Here is a 20,235-nt window from a genome sequence, read left to right as displayed (position 1 = left end):
TTTTAAGAATTTATTCCAATTTTATTTCAAAGCGGTAACACACATTATGTCACAGGCATGTACACACAAGGCACATTTCAAATGTGTGGTGAAAACTAAAGGACAGCCTGAAGCAGATACTTGGACACCAACCCCCAATTTTCATCTGGCCCACTGTAACCAAAGCAACCAAAGACACTAAATTTTCCTCCCACACCAAACAATGCAAAGACATTAACAGGTCTGCATAGCACAGTTGGTTAGAGCATAGTACTAATAATGATAAGGTTGAAAGTTTGATCCCTGTATGGGACAGCTGCATATTCCTGCATGGGGGGTGCGAGTTGGACTAGATGATCCTCAGGGTTGCTTCCAACTCTAGCATTCATTTTGTCTGCTGTAAGGCCACTCATCTTATTTGTCATTTGCAGCTGGAACAGCCATGCTGGCCTGTTAGAATAAATGAGTTAGCAGTTACTCTGGAAGCCTATGTTCATGGCTATTCCTCAATAACCTTATGCCACCTTATCCTCTCTGCAAGCTAAACATCCCCAACTCCCATAAGGTTTGGTTTCAAGATCATCTTGGTCACCCTCCTCTGCACGTTCCAGCTTGCCAATATTGATCTTAAACTGTGGTATCCAGAACTGGACACAAGACTCCAGGTAGGGTCTGACTAAGGTAGAATAGAATCCCTTGATCTAGACACTACGTTTGTTGATGCAGTCAAGAACTGCATTAGCTTTTTGTTGCTACATCACACTGTTGACTCGTGTTAAGCACATGGTCTATTAAGACACAGATCATTTTCATGTGTACTCCCTGTCAAGCCAGTTGTATCCCATACTGTATTCCAGCCTAATTATAGAACCCTAAAATTTTGTAATTACTGAAATTATTTCAGTTGAAATTGTTTATGTTAAGTTTTGGTCCTGTTGCTCAATCTGTTATGAATCAGGATTCAATTTTCTCTTATCTTTTGAGATATTAGCTACCCCTACTTTGGTGTCATCTTCAAATTTGATAGGCATCCCCTATATTGCTTCATCCAAGTCATTTATAAAGATGTTGAACATCAGCTCACAAAAGAACCCTGCAGCACCCTACTTGTCATTTTCTTCCAGGATAACAAGGAACCATTTGGTGAGCACACAAAACCACCTAACAGTAACATTTTCTAGCCCACGTTACCAGTTTCTCCGCAAGAATATTGTGGGGGACTGGTAAACCATTATTCAGGCACTGTTAGAACCAGTGTTTTTTTCTGGGGGTACTCAAGGGTATACTGTACTGGCACCTCCTTTTTCTAGAGAAGTACTGTTTAAAACTGTGGCATATAACAACTTCATGGCGAGTACAGACACTTTTTCTTAAAGAAAAGCACAGGTTAGAACTGCATACCAATCTCTGCATAAATTTCCCATTTAAGGAAACTTTGCTGTTACCTCTACAGAAAAATTGCCACTCCCCCTACCAGATGCTCCCAGTAGCATCTGGAATTCAAATAGACCAAATGCATGTAGAATCTTCTTAAACAGAATCAGTCTTCATCTTACCAGTGGATGGAAAGTTAGGTTGAGAATGGTCCACATGATACAGCCTACCAAGACATTAGGGAAGCAGCTTCACAGCAAAAGCCAAGCTGCATCAGTTGTTAGGTTTCAAATCCTAGTTATCACTGATCAAACCTCAGTAAAATCATACAACATTTAGGCTTTAGAGGATGGAATGCAATTAAGGCAGTGAAGGAAAAGAAAGAGATGAAACATAGGAGTTGCATTGGAAGCAAGCAAGGACACCGCAGGGACTTGAACCCCATCCTGGAAACCAGGAGTGCCAACCACCAGTGTCTTTTGCTTTTTTTTTTTTTGTAATGCAGCAAGGTGAAAAGCAAAACCTGAGAAAACACAAGATTGTTCTCTCAGGAAAAGAAAAACCTTAAGAGAGATTTGGAGATTTGAAGGAATCTGCTTCATAAAGCTTCCGCTTCTGACTACTCCCTTATTGCGACCTGAAAGAGTCTTAGCACAAGAGTTGCAACACCCTCCCCAATGCCACTCTGTGGATCACAACTGGAAATCTGCTGCCTAGCCAAGCACATGGTACCCACCCATTATGTCCCACAATCACAACACGTACAACCACTGGTTACTGCTTTTATCATACGGCATTTAGATGTTTACTTGTTCGGAGTCTGTGCCTGTCATATCATCAGTATTTTGCTCTCGGATAACGTCAAGGGTTTCAAGTAGTTACCTTCCTTCAACTGCGATGTTAGCTTTGTAGTGAGAGGTTACTGGCCAAACAAGCCGATTGCTAGCTCTGGTTTTGAAATTGGTATTTTAATGATTTTAATGGATTACCTTGAGAACAGAAGTACTGGAGAGGATCCAAGCTTTAGTATGGAGTCAACGCTTTGTGTTGGCTGAGTTATGTGCGCAATAGCTGTTCCTGGAAGATTCTTAGCAGAAAAGCGGGTTGCGGCATAATCCCACCCCCCACAAAACCTCTTAAAGCACTTGTCAAGTCAGTGACTTAAAAAACTCAAAGATGGCCATGATTCAGTGTTAGCACCACCATGGCCACAGACACCTTATAGTCTGGTGGCAATTCTGCCAGCCCATTGCAGACTTATCACAAAGGGCCCCATCCTGCCAATGACACTGGGCAAGCCAGTCTTCTCAGGAGGTTCTTCAATTCTTTGCCATTAGTTCTGCCTCCACTCCCAACTATGCATTACAAGGTGTCTGGAGAGGCTTTGGAGCATGAAGCTCCTCTTTCAGTGGGGATCCCTTTCGGCTGTTAAAGCTTATCGGGTCTCAACCCACCATTGCCTCAAGTATCCATTAAGGATGGAATTTACCCACAGTATTTACTCCCATTGTGATTGGGGTTTCAGCATGAAGCTGAACCTACAGAGGCAGAACGGGAAGATGCATTAAAAACTTCCCAGTCTCTTAACATTCTGGCTTCATGATTCCTGCTGTGAAAAGAGAGAAAATGGGGTTCACCTGTTCTTTTGTCCATTGAAGTGTGAATTCTTGTGTCTGGCAGTTCCTTCTACTGGTCTGTGAAAAGCAATCTAGAGACACTGGTTTGTCACCAGCCCCCTCCCACTCATCCCATACAAAAATGCTTTGACCACAACTGTTTCTTACTGCCATGACTTCTGTGGCTCCTCGAGGAGAGCTGGCTTTATTGGGGTGTTGTGTGCTGTTGCTCAAAACTGTGAGGAAACTGAAAAAGGAGAGACCCACACAAAAGCATTGCACAGAAAATACGACCACTAACTGGTGGAATGTGATGTTCGCTTCTTGATGGTTTGTTGGGTTGGAAGGGTTTTATTTCTGTGTCTGTGAGATGTGAAGATGCATCTGGAAGAGACTTAAAGGCTTCAGTACCCTTGCCCCCTCCCCCAGCAGCCAAAGAAGAACAAAACAGCAGGTTACCTAAAGCAGCACAGTCAAAATGCACGTGTCTCTCAGTCATACAACGAGCGTTTACACGGCAGGGTTTTTACTGGACATCGGATTCAAGAGCTCCTTTCAAACCACAGGCATTTTGTCACTCAGCGATTTATTTCTCCTTCAACAATCACTACTCCACACAAGGGAAAGGAGGCAGATTCATATTCTCTATGCAAGCAGATCAAGCACACTGCCATCATTTATTACTTGCCAACTGAACAGATCTGCTTCAGACACGCTTCTCTCTGTGAAGTCTGCAAAAAAGAAGAGCTGGGACAATGTGAGCCCCTCCCGCCACCCCCAAGGTGATCAAGTCAGAACAGCTGTTAAGTGTACGAGCGTCAGTCAACTCACTGCAAAGGCCTTCACATGCGCACAGAGAATGTGGCAACAGGAGAGAGTCATCATCCTGAGCAGCTTCACAAATGGTGCGTTAGGGTCTAGGCATTATGAGATGAAGCCTCTGAAACAAGACACTGAAACAGTTGCCCCCATATCACCCCCCTCAGCCCAGCCCTGCATGTTGTTAACTGGAAAGAGATGAGAGCGCTAGCACTACAGGAGATGGATGGCAAGCATATCAAAGGGGCATGCAAGTTTCTACATAGGCAATGCTAGGCAAGACCAACAAGTGTTAATCTTTGGTTTAAAGTACACAGACGTACACACTTGTACTAATTCTGTCCTCCTCCTGTGTCTGGAATTTTGCCTGGTAAAATTGCCAAGGCTCAAGTTCTGGGAAGAACACAGCTTCTTCAGCTGCAAGATGTGAACTTAGGCATTTACTTACCCCAAACCGCTAAGTGTTTTCCCCCACTGGTCTAGTTTTAAGCATTTTAGAACTCCTCCCTTGGTCAGATCATATTCCTTAGTTACAAGACCTCTGTATGCCAAGTGCCTGGATCTACCATCTGCCTCAGTGGAATGGGGAAAGGAGGAAAAATAGGCTGCAAAGATTTCCTGCCTGATTTAGAGAACCAGTCTTCCGTTCAATTTCTGTGCTTGTCCAATAAAGACGGGGGTGTTCACGGAGAAAGTGTCTGAAAGAACAACAAGAATGCCCCCCTACCCCCACCAAACAACCCGAGAGCGATTCACAAACAACAGCAACATCAACAGCAGCATGGTTTATTTAAGAACAAAGACGACAACTTCCTATTCTTGGAGTACTTTGGTCATTTTATTGCAAGTGTATTAATGTGCCACCTCTAGGAGGTCTTGCACAAGTGCTTTGAATGCTACCATTACTTTGCTCACTGCTGCATGCTTCTGCGATTGGACTGGCATTGATTACACCCTCTAAAGGGCAGGGATGCGCCACCTATAGTGGTCTGCTCCTATCAAGTGGGCAAGGTGAGGCCCAGACACCCAGGAAATAACAGAAAGCATGATCATCAGATTAGTAGAGCTGTAGCTCCCCCTTTGAGGGCAACTGGGGCCATAGGCAACCCAGCAAGAAGCGTGGTTAGCAAGCAGCCAGTAGGGCTGATCCAAATGACTCCGGCACCTACAACAACTTGGAAAGATTAAGCCACCCACCTTTCTGACATGCAATTCTGGCAGAATAGGTAAAACTTATCTGTAACAGATGCCTGCTCGCTTATACAGCTCCCCGATGGAACGAAGCACATTTCCTCTCCTTAGGAGTGCTGAGCACCTGTCTGAGGTAAAGAAGGACAACAGCACAAGGCGCCTCCTCTCCTCTCCAACACACGTTTGATCCAACACTAGCGTGGCTTTGCATTATTCTCTCTTCGTTTCCATTTAGATTTAGGAATATTTCAACATCGCATTATTCTCTCTTCCAATTCCATTAAGATTTAGCAATATTGCGTATCAAATAATGGGCATCACATTTTGGTAGAAAGCTTATTTGCCGCTCCCCTGAAGATTCTTTTTCAATTTTGCTCCCACACTGAAGAAATGGGATCTCTCTCACTGCTTTAATGCCAACTCCTCCTCCTCATTGCATTGATTTTGGGAATTTCACAGAATATCATCATGGCATTTCACACTCAATCCACACACTTCCAATCTGCCTGCTTCATTGCTTATGACCTTGTGGGTTTTCCCCCCTTGGTTGGCACTGGACTTTCACTTGTTTAACATCTGGGACTTTTTCCATCAATCAAAGAAGTAATAGCATAGGATGGTTCTGCCTTTACTTATCCTCCACCAAGAAGCTGCTCCCTCTGCTTATGAGGCATTGTATTTCTCAGGCTCCTTGAGGCTAGTATTCTGAAGACGGATCTGAAAAAGGGCTAGACAAGAAATGTTTCCCTACCAAGCCCCCCCACCGCCCGTAGAAGACAAAGACACATATCGAACTATGAGCATCAGACAATCTTTCTTTCCGTTTTAATGGTATGACTTAATCATTAATCTGCTTACATGAGCTGTTTAAGTCTTGTCATTGTTAACGTTGAATTGTTTTCAGTATGTTACAGAATTCATTACGCAAGAATGTTCATCAATGCAAATAATTCCTAGACTTGGAACTCATACACAAGACAAAGCAATCAAAAGCAGAATCTTACTTGGAAAAATTATACAAGCTACCATCAGAAGGAATCCCACACCAGGATCATTAAGCTCCTCCTTTCTCCCTGAAGCCTCTACAGTGGCATTAAGACATATTAAGCACCTGCAAAAAATGCCAAAAGAAAACCACAAACCACTAAAGGCATGAAGAGTTCAACCCCACCCCTGCCAACTCTTAGCTAAGCAGGTCTCCCCCTGCAAGTTGTTTTCTTCTCCTGCCCTTTAGAGGGAATGCAAGAGAAGCAGCTCTGTTCATTTTGGACCCAAGGGATTCACAGAGACCTTTCCATGAGTATTGGCCGTTACTTGGAAGGAAAGTCTTTTCTGAATATTTCAAGAAGTACTTGCCAGTCTAGAAGCTTAATAATCATTTTATTTTTTTCCAGGCCTAACGTTACGATTATCCTGGGAAAAGAATCCGAGAACAAGTTATCATCCCCCATGCCCTCCCTAAAACCCGCCCCGCCCCCGTCCAACCAGACAGCCCCTTCCACATGACACACTGACGCTGGAGAATTCTCTGCTTTTTAGCCCCCTAAGGAAAACTTAGCTTTCAAGTTCCCAGCTCTTCCGAAAGGAGTGGCTGAACGACCAGGGCTCCAGCACAAACGCCAACTTTAAGCACTGTCCTTTCTTCCTAGGCAAAGAGAGCTCCAGCCTCTGGGGTGGTGACCTTGCCACAATACTGCAGGACTACAGTTCTAAACCAAGCCACCTGGGGACGCTACAGTACCTGCAAAGAGGCTAGAATGAAGCGGGTGTTTATCCCTCTCCCCAGTGCATTCCCCACTCCCCCCATCAAGGCTAGCATGATTGATTGTCAAGAAGGTTGTATACTTAGCACTTTCCAAAGAGAAAACATGCAATTTGACCCCGGCAGGATCCTCGACTGGACATTGCTCTAAGCAAAAGCTCCTCTCCAGTGGCTGCTGCTCCTTCCCAGGTGCCAAGAGGTGGCCACCTCTTTTTCTAAGCGCTGCCATCAGCAGGATGTTCCTCAAAAAGGCTCCTGTTTTCCCCCACACTGGAATCATTTTCAACAGGCTTCCTTCCTTTTTTTGCTTTAAGTTAATTATAAAGACTGGAACATTGGGAATCCTCTAGATCTACATTCACAAACACACCTGAAGGGACAAAAACTAAACAAGATTTGGGTGCCTACCCTCCTCCCTCGACGGGAGGCCCGCAACAGGAGTCCAACAGGCTGGTTTCTCTCACCCCCTTTTCTGTGGGTGCTTTTGCTGCTGCTACCTGCAGTGTTCTGTCTGTCCACCAGGTTCTCGACTCGCTCATTCTGGGGAGGGTTGCAGATGCTAGCTAACCATTCTCAGGGCTGGATGGAAAAAACGCTAACCTCAGGAACCGGTGGGACGGAAACGAAGCACGTGCAGACTGCCTGTTAGCTTCTCAGCAATAGCTTCTCGGCAACAGACAACGGGCGCAATTATGCCTGCAAAGAGAGAAACCTACAACACCAACACCCCTGCTCCCCACACCCCACAAAACAGCCCTTGACAAGGAAAACTAAGATTACAGAGCCTTCCCATTAGGTTACCAACTACCGAGAAGTTCACCGTCTTCACCGCATATTTGCTCCTTCATTCTTGATCTAAAGCTAAGTAAGGCTCTTCCCTCAGGAGTTTTCTTGCTTTTTTTCCTCAATGCTTTCGGTATCTTTTCTAGCTTCACCAATTTCCACTGGCTGCTGGAACGACTCTTCCTAACTTCAGAATTAGGTGTCAGATGCCAACCCATTTTAAGGATGGTGTATCGGATGCTTATTTTAGTCCTTGACACCTTATCTTTTAAGGAAATCCTTCCCACTGCATCCCTTTGAAAAAGAACATCTTTCACAAAGTCCTTGAGGAGAAGCCGCCACAAAATGGCTGCAAACAATTACAAATCTCTGTCCTTTTCATCTCCTCCTTCCTCTTTGCTATCCTTTTCAGACACAGTTGTTACAGATTTTGCTCCTTTTCCTTCCCTCCCTTTTCTCTCTTCCTGGATCCTCTTCTAAGTTGCCTTCTACCCTTCTATCTTCTACGGCTCCTTCCTTCCTTCCTCTCTTCCAAGTCTTCGTTTTTCTACCTTCAGCAACAAAAGCCTAACCCTTTCTTCAGATGGAAAGGCCTCTCTCTAGTTGCCTTTTAAAACAAAAGCCTGCCATCTTCTCTTCATTTTGCACTCTGCTTGAAGCAGACTTCAGAGGCATCTACTTTTACATTCAAAACTAGTCCTCAATTAGTTTGAAATGTAAATATAGCTCCCCCCTCTATCTTCTTTTATTTCTATCTTCAAATATTTTCTTTTTCTTGATTTTCTTTAAAATCTTCATCTTTATATTTTTCTTAGTTTTCAGTTAAGTTTTGTTTACCTGCCTTTTCTTTTGGGACTTTTAAAAGCCCATAATCTGCCAATAATTAACCGTTTCCCCTGTTTTTTAAAGGTTTAGTTCTTCTTCAGTCTTCTGTTTGCTTTCCATTCTCTTTTTAATTAAATTATTGCCTGTCCTAATGATTTTTAGGATCAGATGCCTTATTAACTCCAATCTTTTTAATAAAAAATATAAACTATAGTTAATATTTTAGTAGCATAAAAATCTCATTTTACTATGAAAAATATTAGTTATAGTTTAAAAATCAACTCATCTATGTTATTATTTTCCTTTTTAAACCCATTTTCTCTTCTCCTCCCAATCACCAGAATAAGTCCTATCTGCCTGGCACTCCCTACACCTCTGACAAGAGAGGGGCGGAGACCTCTATTTATAGCCAGGGACAGTCTCACTCACTTGTGTTGGCTGCTCCTTCCGCTGGCCAACAGTCATAATAAGCACAAAACATAGTTCCTGGCACCATTAAACAGAATGGATATAATGTGCTCGTTTTAAATGTGTGTTCTCTGCAAAGCTGTGATGTTAAATTAGCATTTCCTTGCAAAATTAATACTTTCCAGAAATAATTAATTACACTTCTTACTGCTCCTTTCTTCATCCTTTTGTTAAGGTGGCCTTCCTGTCAGTGCCAGCTCAACCCAGGTGATTCTGTAAATTAAGAAACTAGGGTTGCCCAAGTTGGCCTGTTCCCATGTACGTACAGTAATTGTATACTGGAGTGAGAAGCAGTCCCATTGCCTTTCTGCATTCATCCCTAACCTAGCTACAAAATGCCAAATTGACTTCCTCTCTGCAACAAGTTTGCAAGACTATATTAACCTTTTTGAATTAGTTTTCACAACCTAGCTTTGCTGGGTTTTGTCTATCTAGCCTTTGTTTCCTTTGTTTCAAGAGCACAAGTCAGGCTGCAAGGCCACCTCCATGTTTCGAGACCCAAAACAACCCTGTGGAGCTGGGCCAAGCGGCAGTGTTGGTTTTGTGGAGTGGTGATTTGAACCCAGGTCTCCCTGAGTCGTAGACTGGTGATCACAACCACTGCATCACTAAAGTGCCTAACGCAAAGATGTAATGAGATCTTAAAAATATATATAATAAATGAGTATTAGAGATACAGGATCAACAGGAAAGGCAGGATGCCCACATATACAGGCCTCCACCACCAGAGAACTTTCCATTGTATGCACAACATATGGAGGGCAGACTTTAAAAGTCTCCTCCTCTTGGCATTTGACGCCTCATGAATCCTAAGTGTGTTTACTCAGCAGTAAGTGCAACTGCCTTCTATGGGGCAGAGGCCCATGGCAAATAAGGACAACGGAAGAGCCTGTTGGATTGGGCTAAGGGCCGATCTGAACATAAATGTGCATAAAATGGAGAGGCTTTGTTGTACAGTGGTTAGAGTGTCAGGGAGACCTGGTTCAAATCTGCATTTGGCCATGAGAAAGTCCATAATGTCAAGTTTTAATCTACCTCACAGGGTTGCTGTGAGGAAAATGGAGAGGGGGAGAAGCATTTTTCTCTTTTTAATGTAAATTTAAAAGTCAGCGTGGTGTGGTGTGGTTATACAGTGTCATCAGCCAAGTCCTGGGAGACCAGGGTTCATATACATGCTTTGGCCATGAAGCTCCGTGTGTGTGATCCTTGGCGCCAGTCACTCTCAGCCTCACCTACCTCACAGGGTTGTTGTGAGGATAAAATAGGCTTGGAGGTGAGATGATAAAAGTCAAAACAAAGACATAAAAAGGGAAGAACCGCATACACCTTGCTTTGCTCCTAATAAACGTGCTTAATGCGTGTGGCCACACCAGCAGGTTTTATCTCTCAGCTGCTGTTACAGATTTATAGAATGATTTTAAACCTCAGTTCACTAAGAGGAGGGTGTAAAAGGTGGGCTGAGGGCATCAAAGCAGGGAAGAGTCGACATGGTTGTTTCGGCTCCATATTGCTGTAATGAGGATTCAGTATCAGTGTCGACGAGGAGCAAGAAAACAAACGAAAAATAACGACGAGCAACGTTATCACGCCCTCAAAATGGCCGCCGTGTTGACATTCAGCTTCGCTGAGGCGAATTCAGAGGAGTGGGGGCGGGGCAGGGACACACGCAGCGCGGAGGGATACCAAACGTGAGGCAACGAGGCGGTGGAAAAACACCGTCCGGCTGTGTCGCAGCAACCTCCGCTCTTACTGTCGATGGGAGGGGGAGTTTCGCAGGCCGGCTCCATCTGGTTCAAACCGGTTTCAGGCGGTCTACGTGACGTCTGCTGTGTGCCGCAGTGACTCACTGCGCGTGTGCAAAGCTGAGGCGCCCTTCTCCCCCCTCCCCTTTCCGTCTTTTTCCTTTTTCTGGTTTTCCAAACTTGCAGAAATGACAGTGAGATTGGGGGATTTGTTTGTTAAAGAGATTATCATTCAGTCAGGAACACTAGTTAGTGGGGTGCATTTCTTATTCGTTTATATCCCACTTCCTCAGCTTTATCCTTTCTCTGCCTAAACTACCTCAGGGTTGTTTTGAACCTGACGTCTCCCTCTGGTCCTACAAAATCCCACATCAACGGGAAAATATTCCATCACCCATCCTGTACAATATACACATTGACTACCTCAATGAGAAGAACAGAGGCAATGTGAAATAGTGGTTAGAGCGTTGGGCTAGGCTGGGTTCAAAATCTGCACTCAGCTATGAAACTCTGTAGGTGACCAGTCACCTTTCGATCTACAACAACCATGAGAGGTAGTTTTAAGTAAAAAGCAGATGATGGGGATACCACCTAGCTGGCATATTGAACTCCTAAGACAAAAGGGAGTAACCACATTAATATCCAGGTACATGCAATATGCAGTCACCAAAACAAGTTTTAAGATCAACACCCAAACACATAAGGAAGAGGGCAGAACTAGCATTATAAGGCACTGTTGTTGATTCAAAGGGAATCTAGACACACACACCCCAACTGTCCTGGAAAGTAGCATTGGAAGGCTGAGGTGAATTTTGCTGCAGTGTTTCATAAAACTGAGCGGAGATTTGAATCTGGGCCTCTCCTGTTTCAACACACTAACCATTGCCCTATACTGCCTCTCGAGTAAGAAGGATCAAATAAAACATGAGAGCTGCCTTCCACCAGGTCAAGGTATAGCCCATCTAGCTCAGTGCTCCTCTTGACTGGTATCAGTTCTCCAGGGTTTTAGGCAGAGCTGATCCTTTTAACCAGAAAGGGCCAGGGATTGAGCCTGGAGCCCTCTGCCTGCAAAGTGGGCTCTGAGGCCTAACTCTGAGGCTTTTTGTATAAAATACTCAATATCTTTTTACTTGCCTTCATGGAAAGGTTTTCCGTTTTTACTGTAGGCTTGTTGGATCATTTTCACTGCATTGCAGCAGGAAATGAAACAAAAGGGCTGTGTCATCTGCCACCTTAGTAGTTTTTTTTTAACCTTTAGGCTGGAAGTTCTCTGCTAGGTTTAAAAACCAAAACCAAAACAACTAATATATTGTGTTCCGGGTTGTTGTTTTTTAACAACTTCTATTATTTTATAAGGAAGGAAACTACAGTTATGCCTTCTGATACCAAACGCACGATTCAGTTCCTGACAGTTTGGAAACAAAAGAGGCCGACACAAAAATGGGCAATGGTTTCTGCATACTCAGCGGAGTTCCTTAATAATTCAGGAGAGTAGTGGCTTGTAATTTTGAATACAAAGAAATAAGTGTGTGTGAGGGGGTACTCTCAACATGACCCAAAGACTCGTGAACTTCGGACCAGCCTTTGCTTCTGGTAAGGACAGCAAAGATTGATACACTTGGATGTGCATCCACGAAGGGACCCTCTCCAGCCCCCTGGCCCACTGTTGTCCTTCCTGATTCAAGTTGTGCCTTATGCCAGTTTCATACCCCAATTGAGCTATAACAATAACACATCTCAAAAGTAACATGTGGGATCTTTAGCTTGAGTCTTTTGAATACAGAGCTGGAGGGACCTGGATTTCACGTTGCAACTCTTCCTAAGACCCAGGATTTCTAACCTAGCAACAATTGCCCTTTGCTATGGATACTTCTGTAACTGAGTAAACTTTACACAGTTACCTATGATATCAGTTGGAGCAAGTATATAAAAAAGGAACAATTATACTGTATTAAAAAGGAACAATATTTTCCTGAATCAAATGTTTGGAAATGATACTAATAAAATAACATAAAAATATGTTAATAAACCTAACCTTAGTTAAGTAACCTTTTATTGATTTATTTCATGGATTTATGAAATTCCTGCCTGAAACCTGGAGAGCCTTTGCCAGTCAGGGTAGACAGTATGTACTGATTTAGATGGACTAATGGTCTGACTCAGGACAAGGCAACTTTATTTGTTTCTATGTTTCCAAAATGGTGGCAACTGCAAATGTCTGTAGCAACATTTTTTTGTGGAGGGCGGGGAGCATTGCTTCAGGCTGCTCTAACTGAAAACCAAAACCTGACAAGAGTGTTATTGTTGTTTCTGTTCTCTGAGCCAGAATGGGGGTGTTGGTTTTACAAGGCCCAAGCTGAATGGCTGCCTGCCTTCAACAGAGCAGTTGCATCAAGTTATGCAACCTTATTTGGAGCTTCTCTTGGCCCCATCCTGCTTCTTCCTTATTGCAGTCAGCACAAAGCTCCCTTTGGAAGGGCAGGGAGAATGACACCGCCTCCCTCCTCCACCACTTTCTTCCTCCAGAGCTCAGTGGAATTTTCCCAGAGCAGAGCTGGGAGGGGGGCGGATGCCACTCTTTTGTTCTCTTTTCGGTTTGTTTTTTTCCTGACTCATTCCTCTTTGGATTGGATCAGACCCTGTGCATGTTGCCATGCCAACCAGCTGCTGCCAGGATTGGCCAGCACTCTGTTGCAAGGCCAATAAATGTACTTTCCTCCCCTCATTTTATTCTTGGCGATGGTGTGTCATGGTGCTGGCTGCCAGGGGGATCTGCGCATAGCAGGAAGTTATGCAACTTCTTGCCTTTTTTCGCTTCTAGAAAGGCCTCTTCATGCAGAGTTTCCAGGTGGGGAGCCGAGCTCGTCTCTTTCACCAAAGGAGCTTTGTGACGCCTTTATGATGGCACATGGGTAGTCTGCGAAAGCTGATGCCGCAAGCAGTTTGCTCGTCCTGAATTTGCCACATGCTGGCTTTTATAAACATACATGGGTATTGCCTCAATCCAGGGATACCACATGTTTGCAAATGGGAAGAAAACTGTTGTGGGCATGCACACCACAAACACAAACATGCACTCATTGTCCTGTCCCCTGACCAGCAATAAGACTTGAAAAAAAGGTTTTCGCTTATCAAAGCTTTGACCCCGCTGCAAATTGCCCTTTCATTGCAATCTTATTGCTCCACCCCACCTCCACAAAAATTGCCACCTGCACTGCAAGTAAGTCTGGCCATCTTTCAAGGCTAATTTCATCAAGGCTCCAGGACCCTTTGAGTATCAGATAAGACCTTTGTAATCCCATGTGCATCCATGAGCTGCAGAAATAGTCCTCTCCCTTCTGGTTGTATGTGTTGCAAAGGGACTGGAGGCATGTTCAAAATTCTTTGTGGCATGGCAAACCACCATCCTGGTTGGGGGCAATGACAGCCTTGGAAAAGAGAGAAAAACAGCAGCAAGAACCCACTCTCTAGCCCCTCAACTTAATATCCCACTAACAAATGCAAAAAATAATAATAAAAAATTAGAAGAGATTGATAGCAAACAGGCCGAGGAGAAATAACCAAGGACAACATAAAGGAAGAAAATAAAACCCTTTTCTACCACGCAGGCTATGAGGCAGGGCTCAAAATGCAGCCATACTTTTCAGTAATGCTGCCTGCACAGGCTGTTTGCAAAGGGACTAAGGAGGGTGACATCTAGTGGTTGGATTGCATTGCTGTTTCAAGAAGGCAGCATCCCAAGGCTGAGGGACTGTGGTTGTCAACAGGCGTGACAAAGAGGTCAATGCAAGAGGAAGAGGAACAGGACACTTCTCAATCTCATGCCAAAGGAGGAAGAGGAAGGCACTTCCAGCAGTGAAGTGCTTGAAAGATGAGTCACTGTGCCTAAAATGGTTCCTCCTCTTCCTCAGGAGAAAAACTTGCTCTTCCGGCAGTGAGTCAGATGCCTGCCCAGGGACAGGAAGAGAGCCTGTTTTGTTAGATGACTCAGGCAATCCAAGTTTACCAACAGATCTTTACTTTGAGGAGGAAGAATATTCATATTTTCAATCTTGCAGATAGCCATGTTTAAGGCAGTGGTGGCCAGCCTTTTGGGGATTCAAGGCCACACTCCCTTTGGAGAAAGAGGCAGAGGGTGATGATGGGTGGGGGGCAAAGCAAAAAGCGTATGAGACTCCCCTTTTCTCTCTCTCCCGCCCCTTCATTCATCACTCCTTCATCTAGCACCCTTTCATATTATCTCTCTCATGCTGATATGCCCATTCACACAAACACCTATCCTCTCTCCCCTTCAGCTACTATTGATTTATTTCCTCTTTCCCTCTCTGGGCCAAATGAAAGACGGCAGTTGGTCACATGGGGTGCTCCAGGCTGCAGGTTGCCCGTCTGTGGTAGAAGGGGTATTTTTGTTCAGTTCATTACATTTCTAATCCCACCTTCCCTCCATAAAGCTGAAGGCGGCATACATAGCGCTCTCCCCTCACAAAAACCTTGTGAGGTAGGTTAGACTCAGAGACTATGCTTGAGCCAAAGTCACCCAGGGAATTTCATGGCTGAGGAGGGATTGGAACCCTAGTTGCAGGGGTCCTAATACAGCACTCTTAACCGCTACACGACACTGACCGCCTCCAGAGTAGCTGTGAGCCTTGTAATCTCAGCATCAATTTATGCAACAATTATTATCACTATTAATTCCACCTTAATCCCGATCTTGCTCCCAGGGAGTTCAAGGCAGTGTACATGAGGCAGTGTTCTATGAGCAGAGCTACAATTCCCAGAGTTCCCTGGGGAGGAGGATTGAATGTTAAAACGCTCTGGGAATTGTAGATCTGTGAGTGAATTAGGGGCCTCCTAACAACTCTCAGCAAAGGACGCGGGTGGCGCTGTGAGTTAAACCACAGAGCCTAGGGCTTGCCGATCAGAAGGTCGGCGGTTCGAATCCCCGTGACAGGGTGAGCTCCCGTTGCTCGGTCCCTGCTCCTCCTGTTCGAAAGCACATCAAAGTGTAAGTAGATAAATAGGTACCACTCCAGCAGGAAGGTAAACGGCATTTCCGTGTGCCGCTCTGGTTAGCCAGAAGTGGCTTAGTCATGCTGGCCACATGACCCGGAAGCTGGACGCCGGCTCCCTCGGCCAATAAAGTGAGATGAGCGCCGCAACCCCAGTCGGCCACGACTGGACCTAATGGTCAGGGGTCCCTTTACCTTTTAACAACTCTCAGCACCCTGAACAAACTGTACTACCTAGGATTATTTGGGAAAAGTGGTATGACACTGCTTTAAACGTATAGTGTGGACTAGCTTGGCCCACCAAGCCCTACCCTGTTGGCACACCCCATGGTGGGGATATTTTCATCCCAATTTCTGGATCACAAATTGCATTTGTATACTGTATATGCTTATAGAATAGTGGCTTTTACTGTTAAGTTTTATGGAAAGTGATTCATACAAGAAATTAAGAGAAGAGAAAAAGCTCAGAGTAAGTATTGGGAGCAAGAGCCACTGCTGAGTTTTTCTTTCATTAAAATCAAACTAAATGGCCATAAAACTAAATGTGTCTACCTTCATATAAATTAGCCAATGCTTATTTGAGCCATGGGCCTGCGCTTGCAGGAAATGCCTCCTGGGGCGGGTATGGGGGAGAGGAACAGCTTGAGATCTGACATCTGCTTCCTCTCCCCATAAGCCAGGAGGTCACATGTGGAGAGGTGAGGCTGTGGGCCATCATTAGCAGAGAGGCAAAGTGTCCAAATGAGGCACTTCCCACTGAGACATCCTTGTGAGACTGTCGTCAGGGAGGTAATGGAGGGCTGTCTGCTCTTGTCATCCTGATGATTCAGCACAGCAGTGTCTGCAGGAAGACAGAAGGAGAGCATCATCCCTCCCCAAGCAAAGACTATTTGCTGCAGCCAAGTGAGCTAATAGCAGCCAATGACACCAACCTCAGAAGACAAGCAGGAAGAAAACCAAGTTGTGAGGAGATGCACAGCTTACAAAATAAAAGACAATGCAACTTGCGATTTGGCTCTTTCCTCTTGTGTGCTTGTTTTAGCTAGCTAGACAGGAATATAACCGAAACAAAGCATGTACAGTATGTATGTAACAAATGAACATCAGTGTATTTAACAGACAAAAGCGGGTATTTGCATTTTGCCAATTAATATCTCTTCAAGCATTTCAGTGTCTTTAATGAGATGTTGAGTTGGAGGATATCTTTAGGCAAGCAAATCTCTCTATAAGTTCCAATGCGTTTGGGTGGCTTTCTCATCCAGTCTTCACGGCACATGAAGGAAGTGAATAGATGCCAAAAACATATAAAAAAATGGTGGATTATTGTTTCTGGCCACTTTTACTTGGCAGGTTAGTTTTTCAGCTAAGCCACTGACCACACTTCAACATACCAGGAGTTGATTGACAATCTTGTGGCTGTTTACCAGTGCCTGGAATTTTCCATTCGTGTTGCCACTAACAATAACAAAACCAATTACCGGTATTTATGACATATCTGGCTATTCACTCCTCAGTAATGCTAATTAAAGGGATTACTCAATTGTTATATTACATATTTTTCCTATTTCCTTGAAAGGTGTTCTTGTTTCTTAAAGGTATGAAAGCATTGGCTTATGGAGGAAGAAAAGGGACAGGCAGTTTTCCAACCAAAGGGGCTTAACTCTTTGCACCACCAACTCCTTCATGCAAACTGGCAACCTCCTCTTACAAACTTGAGCAGAGGAGACCAGTGCCAGGAGCATGCACAGTGTACCTGCCTCACCAGTGAAGAACCTCTGTATTTGACAAGGTGCTATTTAATAAGGTGTTCTCTGGCCAGTGAAACATGTTTGTGAGTGTGGGCAGCTGCCCACCGAGTCCCTAATCCCTAGAATGGCAGGAATCGAAACCAAGAGGGATGTTCCTACAGTCTTCCCTTTCACCCACTTTCTCTTCCCCCTGAAGGGCTCCTGTGCTTTTAATAGGAAGAAGTTGCACGGGTGCAGCCTTCAACATTCCTTAATCCCCATGCTAGGAAAAGCTTCACCTGCTGACTTTATGGCTGTCACACAGCTGCCAAGAGCAATGATAGATGATGACGTGGTAAATGAGAAATAGTTTCTGCAATGCTAAGAGCTCCCATTGCAGATCAACAGAAGTCTGACAGTAATTTGTAGAAGTGCCCAGTAAGATGTGGAAGGGAATATTTCGGTATTTTTTCCACACAAACGGTGTATATTGTACACCCTGAACCTTCGTAAGGGCAGAGCTATTACACAATTGGCACAATTCTCTCCCACGGCATTTGGGTGAAGTCAGACATAGCATGAAACAATCTGCTATTTTAATAGCTTGCAAGTAGCTCCTGGTCCAGTCATTTTATTATTATCAGAAGCAGAGTTATTGCAAGACCTTTGAAGGTTGACCTTTCAGACACAAGTACTACTTTTGCCAAGGGGAAAGGCTGTGGCTCAGTGGGAGAGCATTGGCTTTGCATGCAGAAGGCCTCAAGTTCAATCCCTGGCATCTGCAGGTGGGACTGGAAAAGAACCCTGTCTGAAATCCTGGAGAGCTGCTGCCGGTCAGTGTAGGTAATACTTAGCTAGATGAACCAATGGTCTAACTTATTGTGATCGTATTGGTGAAAACCACAGCACTGCCCACTCACTCCCAATCCATGGCTTATGCGAAATGATTCTGCCAACTCTTCTTTTCTCACCCGCCTCCTGGGCCATTTCCTTCTCTATAGCTCAATGAATCTCAGACACCCAAATAGAACAAGAAGATTCTGAGACATACAGGGATGTCACAAGTGCATTTATGATTCATGAAGCAGGCCATGGGCTAAATATACCCCACACAGTTTATTTATGTCTTGAAAGCATTTATTAGCCAGCTGTCAGCAAAAGATTTCAAGGTGGTGTACAAAGGTGTTAACAAAATAACTTGCAGCATAAAAATAGAACGTGAAAACCAACAAGCAAGAATATGGTGAATTAAATAGTCAGGCTAGAAACACGTCTGGGCAGATAGGAAGGTGCTTCTTTGGGGTGGGGCAAAGCTGGGGTGCCACCACAGGAAATGCCTATTCATTAAGCATACTTCTGCTAAAGAGGGTATTTGGAGAAGGGACTCTACAGAACATCTAAAAAGACACAGGCAAGCTGATATTGGGAATAGGGCCCCCCTCAGGTATTTGGGTCCCAAGCCTTTCAAAGTAAGCACCAGCATTTTAAGTTGTTTTCGGAAAGCTATCCAAGCCTACTGGAATCGTTAAATATAACAGCAACCCATTTGACACCAGAGCTCTGTTTTTTCAATTGGGAGATTAATTAATTTAATTAAGTAATTAATTAATTAATTACATTAATTAATTTTTTATAATGTTTTTATAATGTTGCACTATTTTAGTGTTGTTAGCCGCCCTGAGCCCGGCTTCGGCTGGGGAGGGCGGGATATAAATAAATTTATTATTATTATTATTATTACAGTATTATTATTATTAGATTCTCACTTGCCACTGCAGCAACTGCCCTTGATTTATTGATAGTGATCTGTGGGGTTACATCTTAGCAGTCTGAAAAATATATTTTATGCTTGATGACACAGTGCTATATGAAATCCCCACACTGCTTTAAGAAGTAGCTCCCATAACCATCTGGATTATAACCAACATTCAAATATACCTTGAGCACCACTATGTTTGATTCACTTTAAAAAGTCCTCTAAAATCAGGAATGAAAAAAACTTATTCAGTCAATGTTCCACTTTTAATTTTATTGTAGAAATAAATAAAGGTTGAGAAAAATGTTCTTTTTAAAAGACAGAATATTTATATACAGTATAAATAACAAGATTAGATAACAAGTAGATTTTTGCTGTGGTAAAGATTTTTACTTGGAATGGTTAACGCCATAAAATATACTCTATGGTGCAGGTGCCACCATTTATTGGCTGATCAGGGCAGTGTACTAGGCTCCTCCCTTTCGTCCTCACAACAATCCTGTGAGGTAGGTTGGGGGGCCAGAGAGAGAGGCTGGTCCAGCACCACCGAAAGAGCTGCAATTGTTGGGGTGTGGGTTTGAGCTCATAGCAACTCTGTGAGGTAGGCTAGGCTGAGAGTGTTTGGGCCAAAGTTCTCATAAGAATGTATGCACATGAGAAAAGCCTGCTGGACCAGACCAATGGCCCACCTAGTCCAACATCCTCTTTTCAGAGTGGCCAACCAGATGCCTCTTCTGGGAAACCCGCAAGCAGAATTCCAGTGCAAGATCCCTCCCCCCTCCTGCAGTTTCCAGCGGCTGGTATTCAGAAGCATCACTGCCACCAACCGTGGAGGCAGAGCTGCAGGGCCGAGTGGAGATTTGAGCCTCTTCCTCCCTCTAAAATCGCTGCATCGCTCATTTCTCCAGAATGTGTCCTGTGCACACCGCGGCCTTGACAAGAATTCTTGCCAAACTTAATGCAGTTGTCATTTGTCCATCACGTCTCTCCTGCTAACCAACACACACACACAGACACACCCTTGCCTCTGTGCAAGGTCAACATCTAAGCTCTGCATTGCATACGCAGTGGGGTGTGGCGAGGGGGCTGAGCAAAGGCCAGCCTGAGATTTTCCATCGCCTCTTCCCAAGCAGCAGACCAGCAGGGCAAACGACACCCAGTAATTAACTCATGCGCTGACTAGG

General features: G+C 44.2%; 1 long non-coding RNA gene across 1 annotated transcript; it reads right to left on the bottom strand.

Annotated features, from left to right (window-relative positions):
- LOC310666398 lies at positions 1–10,348 on the bottom strand. The gene is made up of 2 exons (XR_014505897.1): positions 10,241–10,348; positions 1–9,030 (listed from the first exon to the last, which is right to left on the bottom strand). It is a non-coding gene; the product is annotated as an uncharacterized lncRNA (long non-coding RNA).
- Positions 10,349–20,235: the final 9,887 nt, after the last annotated feature.

Source organism: Podarcis tiliguerta (assembly GCF_965153285.1).
Source record: "Podarcis tiliguerta genome assembly, chromosome: 16".
In the NCBI taxonomy this organism is placed as follows: Eukaryota; Metazoa; Chordata; class Lepidosauria; order Squamata; family Lacertidae; genus Podarcis; species Podarcis tiliguerta.
Note: the sequence above shows the minus strand (reverse complement) of the source record. Positions and strands in the feature narration are given on the sequence as shown.